Below are 14,432 nucleotides of genomic sequence, written 5' to 3' on the forward strand. Positions count from 1 at the left end.
CGTACGGGAACGTTTTCAAGGATTCCTACAGGATATTCGATGGAACGATCTGCTAATTGCACAGACATTTTGGTCGGTCTTAATTCTCCCATTTCCAGTCTCTTACATATGGATAAAGGCATAACGCTAATTCCGGCTCCTAAATCGCATAAGGCTTTGTCGATGACAAATTTTCCTATGTGACAGGGTATAGAGAAGCTACCCGGATCCTTGAGTTTAGGGGGCATGTTTTGGATTATAGCGCTACATTCGGCAGGGAGTGTAACGGTTTCGCTATCCTCAAGTTTCCTTTTATTAGAAAGAATTTCTTTTAAGAATTTAGCATATGAGGGCATCTGCGTAATAGCTTCGGTAAACGGAATTGTAACGTTTAATTGTTTAAGGAGATCGACAAATTTTCTAAATTGGCCTACATCTTTGGTTTTAACAAGCCTTTGAGGGTAAGGTATAGGTGGTTTGTAAGGTGGTGGAGGTACATAAGGTTCCTTCTTTTCTAGGGTATCCTTATTACTCTCTTCCTTTTCCTTAGGTTCACTTTCCTCAGTAGATTTCTTAGGGTTTTGGTTTTCTATCCTTGGATCAGACGGTCCTTCCACTTCCGTTCCACTTCTTAATATAATTGCATGAGCTTGGCTTCTCGGATTAGGTTGGGGCTGTCCAGGGAATGTACCAGTTGGTGCAGCAGTAGGTGCTTGTTGTTGAGCTACTTGAGATATTTGTGTTTCTAACATTTTGTTATGGGTAGCCAAGGCATCTACTTTGCTTGCTAGTTGTTTAAGTTGTTCGCCAGTGTGTATGTTCTGGTTTAAGAAATCTTTATTGGTTTGTTGTTGGGAAGCTATAAAGTTTTCCATCATGATTTCCAAGTTGGATTTTCTAGGGGTATTATTGTTAGGATTCGGTTTCTGATATCCCGGAGGTACAGATGGGGTTTGATTCGGAGACTGTCCAGGTGCGTATAAAGCATTATTACTCTTATATGAAAAGTTTGGATGGTTCTTCCAATTTGGGTTATAGGTATTCGAATAGGGGCTTCCTTGAGCATAGTTTACTTGCTCTGTTTGGATTCCAGTCAAGAGTTGACATTCCGCAGGAGTGTGGCCTTGGATTCCACAGACCTCGCAATTCTGAGTTATAGCAACCACGGCGGTTGGAGGTGATACGTTTAAACTTTCAATCTTCTGGACCAAAGCATCCACTTTTGCATTAACGTGATCAAGGTTACTTATCTCGTACATGCCAGTTTTCGGTTGAGGTTTTTCCACTGTTGTTCGTTCGGTTCCCCACTGATAGTGGTTTTGGGCCATGCTCTCGATAAGCTGGTAAGCATCAGCATAAGGTTTGTTCATTAGTGCACCACCTGCAGCGGCGTCTATTGTTAACCTTGTATTGTATAAGAGACCATTATAAAATGTGTGAATTACTAACCAGTCTTCCAAACCATGGTGTGGGCAAAGTCTCATCATGTCTTTGTATCTTTCCCATGCTTCGAAAAGAGACTCGTTGTCTTTCTGTTTAAATCCGTTTATCTGGGCTCTTAACATAGCTGTTTTGCTTGGTGGAAAATATCGGGCAAGAAAAACTTTCTTCAACTCGTTCCATGTGGTGACTGAGTTGGAAGGGAGAGATTGAAGCCATCTTCTAGCGCTATCTCTTAATGAGAAAGGAAAAAGACGAAGTCGAATTGCCTCTGAAGTGACACCATTAGCTTTAACAGTATCAGCGTATTGAACAAATACGGATAAATGAAGGTTTGGATCTTCGGTAAGATTTCCAGAGAATTGGTTCTGTTGCACAGCCTGCAACAACGAAGGTTTAAGTTCAAAGTTGTTTGCTTCGATTGCGGGCGGAGCAATACTTGAATGCGGTTCATCTTGCGATGGAGCGGCGTAATCTCTAAGAGCACGAGCTGGTTCTGCCATCTCGGTTAAAGAAGGAAAATGTTTTTGATATCAGGAAGGTTTATAGGAGGGAGATTGTTTTCAGCACGATATTCCCGAATTCGTCGTAAGACTCGGAGATATAGTTCGATATCGTTGATTCGTAAATAGAGCGGTTCGCCTTGAGAGCGAGTGCGTGGCATACAAATCAACGAAAGAAAGAATAGAAGGAAAAAGAAACCTTAGTCTCTACAGCGTAACGGAAGAGTTACGATATCGATTGAATAAAAGTCCCCGGCAACGGCGCCAAAAACTTGATCGCTCGACTGTGTGAGTCGAGAATGGGATACAAACTGCAAGTGCACAGTTCTATCGCGTAGTTTTAAAAGATATCGATCCCACAGGGACTTATGAATCGATATACCGTTATCTAAAGTTACTACGTAAATCTAAGGTGAAAATGTTTGATTGTTTGGGGAAAAACTAAGAGCTAAACTAATATCTAGATTAAATATCAATAAAACGGATATCGGTATGTAGTTCGTCAAAACTAGGGAATCAAGTCTTTGTCGGTTTCCAGGTTTTTAAAATAAATCGTTTCAGTTAACTTTATTGGTTAAAGGTTTTATCTCAAACTCTCGCTCTGTTGAATAAACCATGATTTTATATTAATGTTGCTGTCACTTATAATTAAGTCAAAAACCATATTTTGAAAGCAATAAAGTTGCAGAAACTCTTTTTAAGAAAATACTGACCGTTTTAAACACCCTTATCTCAAACTCTCGCTCTGTTGACTTAGGTTATATGATTAAATCCAAATGCTTAACTCTCGTCCTCACATTCGATCTTTAAAAATACTTTTTGGAAAAGGTCAGAATTTAATTGACTCTAAAACTTGCTCTCGCCCTGATCTAGAATTAATGCCTAACTCACACTGTCCAGTCAAAACCTCAAACTCTCGCTCTGTTGGTTTTAACTTCTTTATGTTCTTTACTTTTTGTAAAAAAATCTTGTTATTAAACCTGTAAGTTGAGACCGTAAAAAGATTGATTCTAATTTTAAGTTTAGATAGACCGACTCAGTCTCGACCCTTTTTCTGCTTACTTTACATACCGATACCTAGGCAAATTAGCCAGACATGCTAAATAAATAAGAATTTATATCATGCATAAACAGACTCATTCCAGGCAGGCAATATGAATAAACAATAGAATAAAACATTAAAAATTAAATAACGATTAAAGAACCTGAATGCGTAATACAATGGTCTTGAACACTCCACCACAAGCCGGTAGGATTTGTTCTTGGATTCTTCAATTAAACAGTAAATTAAATCAAGGAAATAAAACTGGAATATAACGTAAGGTTAAATCCGGTATAAGGTTGCACAGTAGTTTCCGGTGTAGAAACTACTACGCGAAAAATATCTAAAAGCTAAAAACGGGGAAGATAAATTGCAAGGGGAAAAGAGAAAGTAAAACTTGAAAAAGAAATAAATAAAATGAACAATGTTGGAAAGGAAGAAAAATAAGCAAAGACGTGAAAAATAAATTTGGCAGAGCTTCCGCAAAACTGAGCGTGCAAAAACTGTGTAAACGGCAAAAAGAGGAGAGCCAACGAGAGGGATTAGGGTAGCTATTTATAATAGTGCTACTAACTGCCTTTTTCTTCTTTTCCACGAGTCTTCAGCGTGCTAAATTCACGGCTTGGGAATAGGACACGAAGTCCTCAACGTTACTTCCATTCTTCTGAGAGCGTAACTTGCGCCAAAAAGCTAGTGGACTGGTGTGACGCTCGTCACACCATGTGTGACGTCCGTCACAAGGCTACTTCGCGTGACGCTCGTCACGCGTCCTGTGACGTCCGTCACAGGCACAGCATTGGTGACTTGTGCGCTTTGGGCTGGGCTTTGGCCTTTGGTTCCTTTTCTCTCCTTTTTGTTCCTTTTTACACCTCCTTTTCTTCTTTTCTTCACTTTTGCTTCAAAATGGGTACCTGATATAAATAGAAGAGGAATACTGCATAATATCTGATAAAATGAGATAAACTAGCGTAAATGATAATATAATTTAATTGAATTAAGTCTTAAAAAAGCGATATAATTTCGCGTTATCACGCTACGCTACGAGGTTGAATCAACAGAGGAATATGGACCAAGTGCAAGCTGAGTTAGCAGAGATGGGGGCTAACATGGCCCAATTTATGACCATGATGCAAGGGGTCGTTCAAGGGCAAGAGGAGCTGCGTGCCTTAGCCCAGAGACAGGAAGTTGTGATACCGCCTCCCAGCCGTGCTTCACAAGTGGGGGTCCTTGTTAATGATAACGCTGCTGTTGCTGCTATTCCCGTCAATGATTAGGCTGTGGGTGATGAATTGAGGGGAATCAGAATCAATGGACAGCCTCTTACTGTAGAGACTGTTAATGCCAGAATGACTCGTGCTCCAGTACGCCATCCTGCTCCGCTGGTTGACAGGAAGGAAGACATGTTCACCCTGCTCAATGATGAAGACGAAGTTGTCAGCGTTGAAGAGAGGGACAAAAAGGTTGATGCCTTAGCTGAGAAGATCAGAGCCATGGAGTGTCAGAACTCTCTGGGGTTTGACGTGACAAATATGGGTTTGGTGGAAGGACTGAGAATTCCCTACAAGTTCAAGGCGCCATCTTTTGATAAGTATAATGGCACTTCTTGTCCTCGCACTCACGTGCAGGCTTATTACAGGAAGATCTCTGCATACACAGACGACGAGAAGATGTGGATGTACTTTTTCCAGGATAGCTTGTCTGGAGCTTCCTTGGACTGGTACATGGAGCTGAAAAGAGAATCTATCAGAAGTTGGAGGGATCTGGGTGAAGCCTTCCTGAGGCAATATAAGCACAATATGGATATGGCTCCGAGCCAAACTCAGTTACAGAGCTTATGTCAGAAATCAGGCGAAAGTTTCAAGGAGTACGCCCAGAGATGGCGTGAGTTAGCTGCAAGGGTGCAACCTCCTATGCTGGAGAGGGAGTTGACCGATATGTTCATTGGGACTTTACAAGGTGTGTTCATGGACCGGATGGGGAGTTGCTCGTTCGGTAGTTTCTCTGATGTTGTAATTTATGGAGAGAGAACCGAGAGCCTCATTAAAGCTGGAAAGATTCAGGATGCTGGTTCTTCGTCTTCAAAGAAGCCATTTTCTAGGGCACCCAGAAGAAGAGAGGGTGAAACTAATGCCGTGCACAGTCGAAGAAGTGTGAACAGAGGCCAATATCGTCAAGTTGCTGTTGTAACTATCCCAGCACCTCAACCACGACGACAGCAACAACAGAGAGCTCCACCACCACAACAACAACAATAGCAACGTCCGTTTAAGCCGAGACAGAGGATGTCGGATCGTCGTTTCGACCCATTACCTATGACATATGCTGAGTTGTTGCCCGAGTTGCTCAGATTGGGGTTTGTTGAGTTGCGTACAATGGCTCTGTTGACAAAGATACCTGTTGGGTATGATGCAACTGTTCGTTGTGACTTCCATTCCGGTGCACCGGGGCACCATATTGAGAACTGTCGGGCTTTCCATCATAAGGTCTAGGACTTGATTGACGCTAAAACAATCAATTTTGCTCTTGTTCCGAATGTTGTGAACAACCCTATGCCTCAACATGGTGCGCATAGAGTGAATAATATGGAAGATGAGGAGGCCTTGGACTTGGTGGTTGATGTTGATGAGATTCAGACACCATTGCTGGTTGTGAAAGAGTGTTTGTTGAATGGAGGAGTATTCCCGGGCTGTGAGAAGTACTGTTTAGACTGTGAAGGTTCAGAGAATGGATGTATGCAGTTGAGGAATGGTATCCAGGGACTGATTGATGAGGGCTGTTTGCAGTTTGCTAGGGCCGTGAAAGATCGTGGGATGGTGTCAACTGTCACCATTTATTTCAAACCGTCAGAGGGACGTGGCCAGAGAACTGTTAGTGCACCAGTGACCGTTGGTACTCCTGTTACCATATCCGCTCCAGTAACTGTCAGTGCTCCCACTACTATTGTTGCTTCTGGTAGAAGGGTTGTTGAGAATAGTAGGGTTGTGCCGTGGAAGTATGATAATGCTTACCGCAACAACAGAAGGGCTGAAAGTCAGATCAGGCCAGTTAATCAAACTCCAGTGACGATTGGTTTGCCAAGTAGAGCTCCAGTGACTGTTGGTCCGGTTGTGGATAATGTGGGGGGACCAGGAGGTTTTACAAGGAGCGGTCGTCTGTTTGCACCGCAGCCTTTGAGAGACAACAATGCTGAGGCTCTCGCCAAAGCAAAGGGTAAACAAGCTGTGGTTGGTGAAGAACCTGTTCAGAAGGAGGCGCCTGAGGGCTCGTTTGAGAAAGATGTGGAGGAGTTTATGAAGATTATTAAGAAGAGTGACTACAAGATTGTAGATCAGTTGAATCAAACTCCGTCCAAGATTTCTATCCTCTCGTTGTTATTGTGCTCTGAGGCACACCGTAATGCCTTGCTGAAAATGTTGAATCTGGCTTACGTGCCTCAGGAGATCTCTATCAACCAGTTGGAGGGTGTTATTGCTAACGTCAGTACAAGGCATGGTTTGGGGTTCACAGATTTGGATCTGACACCTGAAGGTCGTAATCATAACAAAGCCTTCCATATCACCATGGAGTGCAAAGGCGCAGTATTGTCACACGTGTTGGTGGATACTGGCTCGTCTTTGAATGTGTTGCCCAAGAAGACCTTGAGCAAGATTGATGTTGAAGGGGTTGTCCTCACTCCCAGTGATCTCATTGTTCGTGCATTTGATGGATCCAAACGGTCTGTTTTTGGAGAAGTCACTTTGCCAGTGAAGATTGGCCCGGAGGTATTTGATATTATCTTCTATGTGATGGATATACAGCCAGCATATAGTTGCTTATTGGGGCGTCCCTGGATACATGGGGCAGGAGCAATGTCGTCAACTCTCCATCAGAAGCTGAAGTATGTTTGGAACTGTCAGATTGTGACTGTGTGCGGCGAGGAGGACATTCTGGTGAGTCATTTATCCTCTTTCAAGTATGCGGAGGTGGATGGCGAGATCCATGAAACTCTATGCCAGGCGTTTGAGACCGTTGCTCTTGAGAAGGTGGCTTTTGCTGAGCAGAAGAAGCCAAGTGCCTCAATTGCATCCTACAAGCAGGCTATGGAGGTTGTCAACTCAGGCAAGACAGAAGGTTGGGGCAAGATGGTTGACCTGCCCATTAAAGAAGACAAGTTCGGTATTGGTTATCTACCTCTGCAGGCAGAGCAGTGTGAGCAGAAAGGGCCGAGTACCTTCACCAGCGCTGGGCTGATGAATCATGGTGACGTCTTTGCAGCCGGTGGCGAAGACTGTGACAGTGATTATGATCTAGACAACTGGGTTCGCCCTTGTGCTCCAGGGGAGTCGATCAACAATTGGACAGCCAAGGAAGTGGTCCAAGTTACTCTTCAAACAGAGTAATTTTCTTTTGTTTTTCATTTTGCACAAAACCCTACGTTCTGCCCAAGGCGTAGTGGTTCATTGTAGGGCCTCATCATGTTTTTCAATGATATAATTAATAAAGGACGTTTTGCAAACAATTTTGTGATCCCTATCTTTCTGTTTTATTTTTCACTTTCAAAACAATAAAAATGACAATGTTTTTTGTTTTTGTGACTTTCTTGAACTCTTTTTTCTAAAATAAAGCATTAAACATGCAGAATCGATCTTACGGACTCCACTATAAACAGTTATGTTATGGCTCAGTATGATTTCAATAATCCCATCTACCAAGCTGAAGAGGAGAGTGAGGAAGATAGTGAACTCCCTAAAGAACTGGTCAGATTATTGAAGCAGGAGGAAAGGGTCATCCAACCTCATCAGGAGGAGTTGGAAATTATTAACCTTGGTACTGAGGACGCCAGAAGAGGGATCAAGATCGGGGCTGCTTTGAAGGAAGATGTCAAGAGAAGGTTGATTGGGATGCTGAGAGAATATATGGAGATATTCGCCTGGTCGTATCAAGATATGCCTGGGTTGGATACAGATATTATGGTGCATAGGCTACCTCTCAGAGAAGATTGTCCTTCAGACAAGCAGAAGCTTCGTAGAACTAGTCCTGATATGGCTGTCAAGATCAAGGAAGAGGTTCAGAAGCAGTTGGATGCGGGTTTTCTGGCAGTATCCATTTATCCCCCGTGGGTGGCCAACATCGTTCCCGTGCCGAAGAAGGATGGCAAAGTCAGGATGTGTGTCGATTACCGGGATTTAAACAGAGCAAGTCCGAAAGATGACTTCCCACTACCTCACATTGATGTATTGGTTGATAACACTGCTCAATCCTCGGTTTTCTCTTTCATGGATGGTTTTTCTGGCTATAATCAGATTAAGATGGCGCTAGAGGACATGGAAAAGACGACATTCATTACACCTTGGGGCACGTTCTGCTATAAGGTGATGCCATTTGGGCTGAAGAATGCCGGTGCTACCTATCAGAGGGTTATGACGACTCTCTTTCATGACATGATGCACAAAGAGATTGAAGTGTACGTGGATGACATGATTGCGAAGTCGCAGACAGAAGAGGAGCACCTGGTAAATTTGCAGAAATTGTTTGAAAGGCTGAGAAAGTTCAAACTGAGGCTGAATCCAAACAAGTGTACGTTTGGGGTGAGATCCGGGAAGCTGTTAGGCTTCATTGTCAGTGAGAAAGGGATTGAGGTTGATCCAGCGAAAGTAAAAGCTATACAAGAAATGCCTGAACCGAAGACTGAAAAGCAGGTTCGTGGTTTCTTAGGGAGATTGAATTACATTGCACGGTTCGTATCTCACCTAACTGCCACGTGTGAACCGATATTCAAATTGCTAAGGAAAAATAAAGCAATCAGGTGGAATGATGACTGCCAGAAAGCTTTTGATAAGATAAAAGAGTATTTGCAGAAACCTCCAATCCTTATACCTCCATTTCCTGGGAGGCCTCTAATAATGTACTTGTCAGTGACTGAGAACTCGATGGGGTGTGTATTGGGACAGCATGACGAGTCTGGTCGAAAAGAGCATGCCATACACTACCTTAGCAAAAAGTTTACCGACTGTGAAATAAGATATTCGCAGCTCGAGAAAACTTGTTGTGCTTTGGCCTGGGCTGCTCGCCGACTGAGACAGTATATGTTGAACCATACTACTTTATTGATTTCTAAGATGGATCCAGTGAAGTACATCTTTGAGAAGCCGGCTCTCACCGGACGTGTTGCTCATTGGCAGATGATTCTAACAGAGTATGATATCCAGTACACGTCGCAGAAGGCCATCAAAGGTAGTATTCTGTCAGACTACCTTGCCGAGCAACCGATCGAGGATTATCAGCCGATGATGTTTGAATTCCCTGATGAAGACATCATGTATCTAAAGATGAAAGATTGTGAAGAGCCTATTGTCGAGGAAGGACCAGATCCTGATGACAAGTGGACATTGATGTTTGATGGGGCTGTGAATGTGAATGGCAACGGTGTTGGGGCAGTGCTTATCAATCCAAAAGGTGCTCATATACCTTTTTCTGCCAGACTGACTTTTAATGTAACCAACAACGAGGCTAAGTATGAAGCTTGCATCATGGGGATTGAAGAAGCCATCGATCTAAGGATCAAAACTCTATACATCTATGGAGATTCCGCTCTGGTGATTAACCAGGTCAATGGAGATTGGAATACTCACCAGCCGCATTTGATTCCTTACAGAGATTACACCAGGAGGATCCTGACTTTCTTCAAAAAGGTGAAGTTGTATCATGTCCCCCGAGATGAGAATCAGATGGCTGATGCCTTGGATACTTTGTCGTCTATGATCAAAGTTCATTGGTGGAATCATGTGCCACATGTTGCGGTGAATCGACTCGAGAGGCCTGCGTATGTGTTTGCAGCCGAGTCTATTGTTGACGAGAAGCCATGGTACTTTGACATTAAGAATTTCCTCAAGAGTTAGGAGTATCCTGAAGGAGCGTCAAAGAATGACAAGAAAACCCTGAGAAGGCTACTTGGAAGCTTTTATTTGAATCAGGATGACGTGTTGTACAAGAGGAACTTTGACATGGTTCTGCTCAAATACGTGGATAGACACGAAGCAGACATGTTGATGCAAGAAGTGCATGAAGGATCTTTTGGTACCCATGCTGGTGGTCATGCAATGTCTAAGAAATTGCTGAGAGCCGGTTATTACTGGATGACTATGGAATACGATTGTTTCAAATACGCTCGGAAGTGCCATAAATGTCAGATCTATGCTGATAAGGTGCATGTACCACCAAGCCCTCTGAATGTCATGAATTCGCCTTGGCCATTCGCGATGTGGGGCATTGATATGATTGGGAAGATTGAACCTACTGCTTCTAATGGACATCGCTTCATCCTGGTTGCGATTGATTACTTCACCAAGTGGGTGGAAGCAGCTTCTTATGCTAATGTTACCAAACAAGTGGTTGCCCGGTTTATTAAGAAGGAAATCATCTGTCGTTATGGGGTTCTTGAGAGAATCATCACTGACAATGGTTTGAATCTCAATAACAAGATGATGAAAGAGCTTTGTAAAGATTTCAAGATTGAACATCACAATTCTTCTCCTTACAGACCGAAGATGAATGGTGTTGTAGAGGCGGCAAACAAGAACATTAAGAAGATTGTGCAGAAGATGGTCGTGACGTACAAGGATTGGCATGAGATGCTTCCTTTCGCTTTGCATGGGTACCGTACCTCAGTACGTACGTCGACCGGGGCAACCCCTTACTCCCTTGTGTATGGTATGGAAGTTGTCCTACCTGTCGAAGTGGAGATTCCTTCTCTGAGAGTCCTGTTGGATGTCAAGTTAGACGAAGCTGAATGGATTTGAACGAGGTTTAATGAGTTGAGCCTTATCGAAGAGAGGAGGTTAACAGCTGTGTGCCATGGGCAGTTGTATCAGAGAAGGATGAAGAAATCCTTTGACCAGAAAGTGCATCCTCGAAGCTATCAGACTGGTGATTTGGTTTTGAAGAGGATCCTTCCTCCCGGTACAGATAATAGGGGCAAATGGACTCCTAATTATGAAGGTCCATATGTTGTTAAGAAGGTTTTCTCTGGTGGAGCCTTGATGCTGACGACTATGGATGGTGAAGATTTTCCGTCCCGTGTTAACTCAGATGTAGTCAAAAAATACTTCGCATAAATTGACCCGCTGGACGAAAAGAATAAAAGAGTCCAGGCAAAAAAGGGCATCCCGGCGAACCAAGAAAAAAAAAGAAAAAGGTTCGGGCAAAAGTTAGGGGTAAAGAATGAAAGGAATATGTACACCCGGTAAGTCGAAAACCCGCAAGGGCGGCTTAGGCAAAAATGGGTATCCCGGTGGATTGAAAACCTGAAAGGGAGATCCAGGCAAAAGAGGGATTAGAGCGAAGACTACATTCTGAGTTGTCTGTCCTTCACCGCGCTTCAGTGTCTACCATTTCGAAGGATATGATCGGTCCAGTCATTCTTCTCAGAAAGCAAGGAATTGGGAGAAAATTGAGGATCTGTGAGTCATAACAGAATTGGGAAATAGTGGATGCCGTGTTCACATTGCCATTAGGATAGTTTATGTTCCTTTTGTGCGCAATTACCTCTTCCTAGGAATTGCTTCCTGATGTATTCGCCTTTTCAGACCCATTTTCAATCAATAAAAGCCGTTATTCAGATAAATCGCTCTCTTGTTTTTATTTTACTGTTTTGTTTGCAAAAACGTCCGAATTTTTGATAAATATTGCATCTAAAAACATGAAGGCTAAACAATAACGTGCAGAAAGATAAAACATTTGAAAATCATTTTGAATGTTGAGTACACTTGAGTGTATCTTGTCCATGCAATCCCCTGGGGCATGTATGTCTTGTTGTTCGCAGGTTATCATCTTTGATTGTTGGTTAGAGCAGGTAAGCCACGGTTTGTTCAGAGATGTTTCAGCACTGTCCAGTAGTGTGAGAAGTTGGGTTGTCTAAAGCAGGTTCATGACTTGTCTCCCCGGCATAGTCCAGATCAGGGATTCCTCAGCAGGGTTGAGGATGTTTCCCCAGCAGGCTTGTAAATGGTTATTTTCCCCAAGCAAGTCTGAAAGCTATTAGAACTGTTCTTCCCCGGCAGAGGCGTCTGTGGATAGTGTGTCCCTCAGTAGTAGGTTCTAAGGCTATTATATCCCCAGCAGGTCTAAGGATTTAGTTCCCCAGCAAGTCTGAGAGTTGGTCTGTCCCCAACTAGTCTGAAGGCTATTGATCCCCACTGAATCTGAAGGTTGTTGTATCCCCAATAGAGGTATCAGTGATTAGTTTGCTCCTCAGCAGTCGGGTATGAAGTACTGTAATCCTCAGCATAGTCGTGGATGCCTTTCCCCAACAAGGTTGTGAATATTCTCCCCAGCAATGTTTGAAGTGGGTGGTCTTCCCAGCGGAGGTTCGTGTTGATGGTTTTCCCCAGTGAGTCCCCGAGTGGATCAGGTTGGGTGAAAATTATCCCCAGTGAAGCCCCCAAGTGGATCGTGTTCGGTGAAAATCATCCCCAGTAGAGGTGAGCATTGGTTGTTTCCCCTAGCGGAGTCCCCAGGTGGATCGGATTCAGTGGAAGTTGTCCCCGGTGGGATTTACCCTTTCTCCAGCAGCAATGCTAGTTCCCAGCACGTTTGAGAAGTTGGTGTGTTCCCCAGATAGAGTCTCCCCAGAGTTGACTTGGTTTCCTCTGCCGTCCCCAGAGTATTAGATCAGCGAAGCACCCCAGCAGTGCGTCTCCTCACAAAGTTGGAGAATCTAATCAGATTTGTGCGCTCAACTGAGCGATCATTTGCTCCCCAACAGGACTTTTCTTCATTTGCATCTTGCATATAGTAATCATTGCATCCTCAAATCGCGTAGCATTTCCATTCAACATGGAGCATTACGCCATAGAAAAATTCAAACATATGCGTTCATATGTCAAACCTAATTGGACCATACCCCCAGCAGAGGCGGATCATTGTTCAACATCTGTACAACACATTTGCTACAATTGCTCCTGACAGACAGCGCTCAGGATTGGTAATTCCCTAGAGAGGTTTATTTCCTCACCCACCCGTGGAAGGAAAGTTTGATTCTTCCCAGCGAGGTCCCCGACAAGTGTGTAGCCTTGTCTTGACATATGTAGATGTCATCCTTGCGGTACCCGAGGTGTCGTGTTGATCCTCGTGTGGGTCTAGTTTTGGTGTCTGTAGACATCATCTTTCGATGTTCGTAACATCCTCTATCTCTTTTTCTCCCATTCATCCGTTGATGTCTGGTCACCTCTCCGTTGGTGTCGATAAACGTCGAGCTTCTCCCATTCGTCCGTTGACGTATGGTCGAGTCTTCCCATTCATCCGTTGATGTCTGGTCACCTCTCCGTTGGTTTCGGTAAACGTTGAGTTTTTCCCATTCGTCCGTTAACGTATGGTTGTATCTCTTTCTTCCCATTCATCCGTTGATGTCTGGTCACCTCTCCGTTGGTTTCGGTAAACGTTGAGTTTTTCCCATTTGTCCGTTGACGTATGGTTGTATCTCTTTCTTCCCATTCATCCGTTGATGTCTGGTCACCTCTCTGTTGGTGTCGATAAACGTCGAGCTTCTCCCGTTCGTCCGTTGACGTCTGGTCGAGTCTTCCCAGTTCATCCGTTGATGTCTGGTCACCTCTCCGTTGGTGTCGATAAACGTCGAGCTTCTCCCGTTCGTTCGTTGACGTTTGGTCGAGTCTTCCCAGTTCATCCGTTGATGTCTGGTCATCTCTCTATTGGTGTCGATAAACGTCGAGCTTCTCCCGTTTGTCCGTTGACGTATGGTCGAGTCTTCCCATTCATCCGTTAATGTCTGGTCACCTCTCCGTTGGTTTCGGTAAACGTTGAGTTTTTCCCATTCGTCCGTTGACGTATGGTTGTATCTCTTTCTTCCCATTCATCCGTTGATGTCTGGTCACCTCTCCGTTGGTTTCGGTAAACGTTGAGTTTTTCCCATTCGTCCGTTGACGTATGGTCCAGTTTTCCCATTCATTCGTTGATGTCTGGTCACCTCTCTGTTGGTTTCGGTAAACGTTGAGTTTTTCCCATTCGTTCGTTGACGTATGGTTGTATCTCTTTCTTCCCATTCATCCGTTGATGTCTGGTCACCTCTCCGTTGGTTTCGGTAAACGTTGAATTTTTCCCATTCGTCCGTTGACGTATGGTTGTATCTCTTTCTTCCCATTCATCCGTTGATGTCTGGTCACCTCTCCGTTGGTGTCGATAAACGTCGAGCTTCTCCCGTTCTTCCGTTGACGTCTGGTCGAGTCTTCCCAGTTCATCCGTTGATGTCTGGTCACCTCTCCGTTGGTGTCGATAAACGTCGAGCTTCTCCCGTTCGTTTGTTGACGTCTGGTCGAGTCTTCCCAGTTCATCCGTTGATGTCTGGTCACCTCTCCGTTGGTGTCGATAAACGTCGAGCTTCTCCCGTTCGTCCGTTGACGTCTGGTTGAGTCTTCCCATTCATCCGTTGATGTCTGGTCACCTCTCCGTTGGTGTTGATAAACGTTGAGTTTTTC

At 44.0% G+C, this 14,432-nt stretch overlaps 1 pseudogene; it reads left to right on the plus strand.

The window, feature by feature from the left end:
- Positions 1–1,437: 1,437 nt before the first annotated feature.
- LOC127089318 (uncharacterized) lies at positions 1,438–1,537 on the plus strand (annotated as a pseudogene).
- The last annotated feature ends 12,895 nt before the right edge of the window (positions 1,538–14,432 follow it).

This window comes from Lathyrus oleraceus, chromosome 5 (genome assembly GCF_024323335.1).
Source record: "Lathyrus oleraceus cultivar Zhongwan6 chromosome 5, CAAS_Psat_ZW6_1.0, whole genome shotgun sequence".
NCBI classification, from domain to species: Eukaryota; Viridiplantae; Streptophyta; class Magnoliopsida; order Fabales; family Fabaceae; genus Lathyrus; species Lathyrus oleraceus.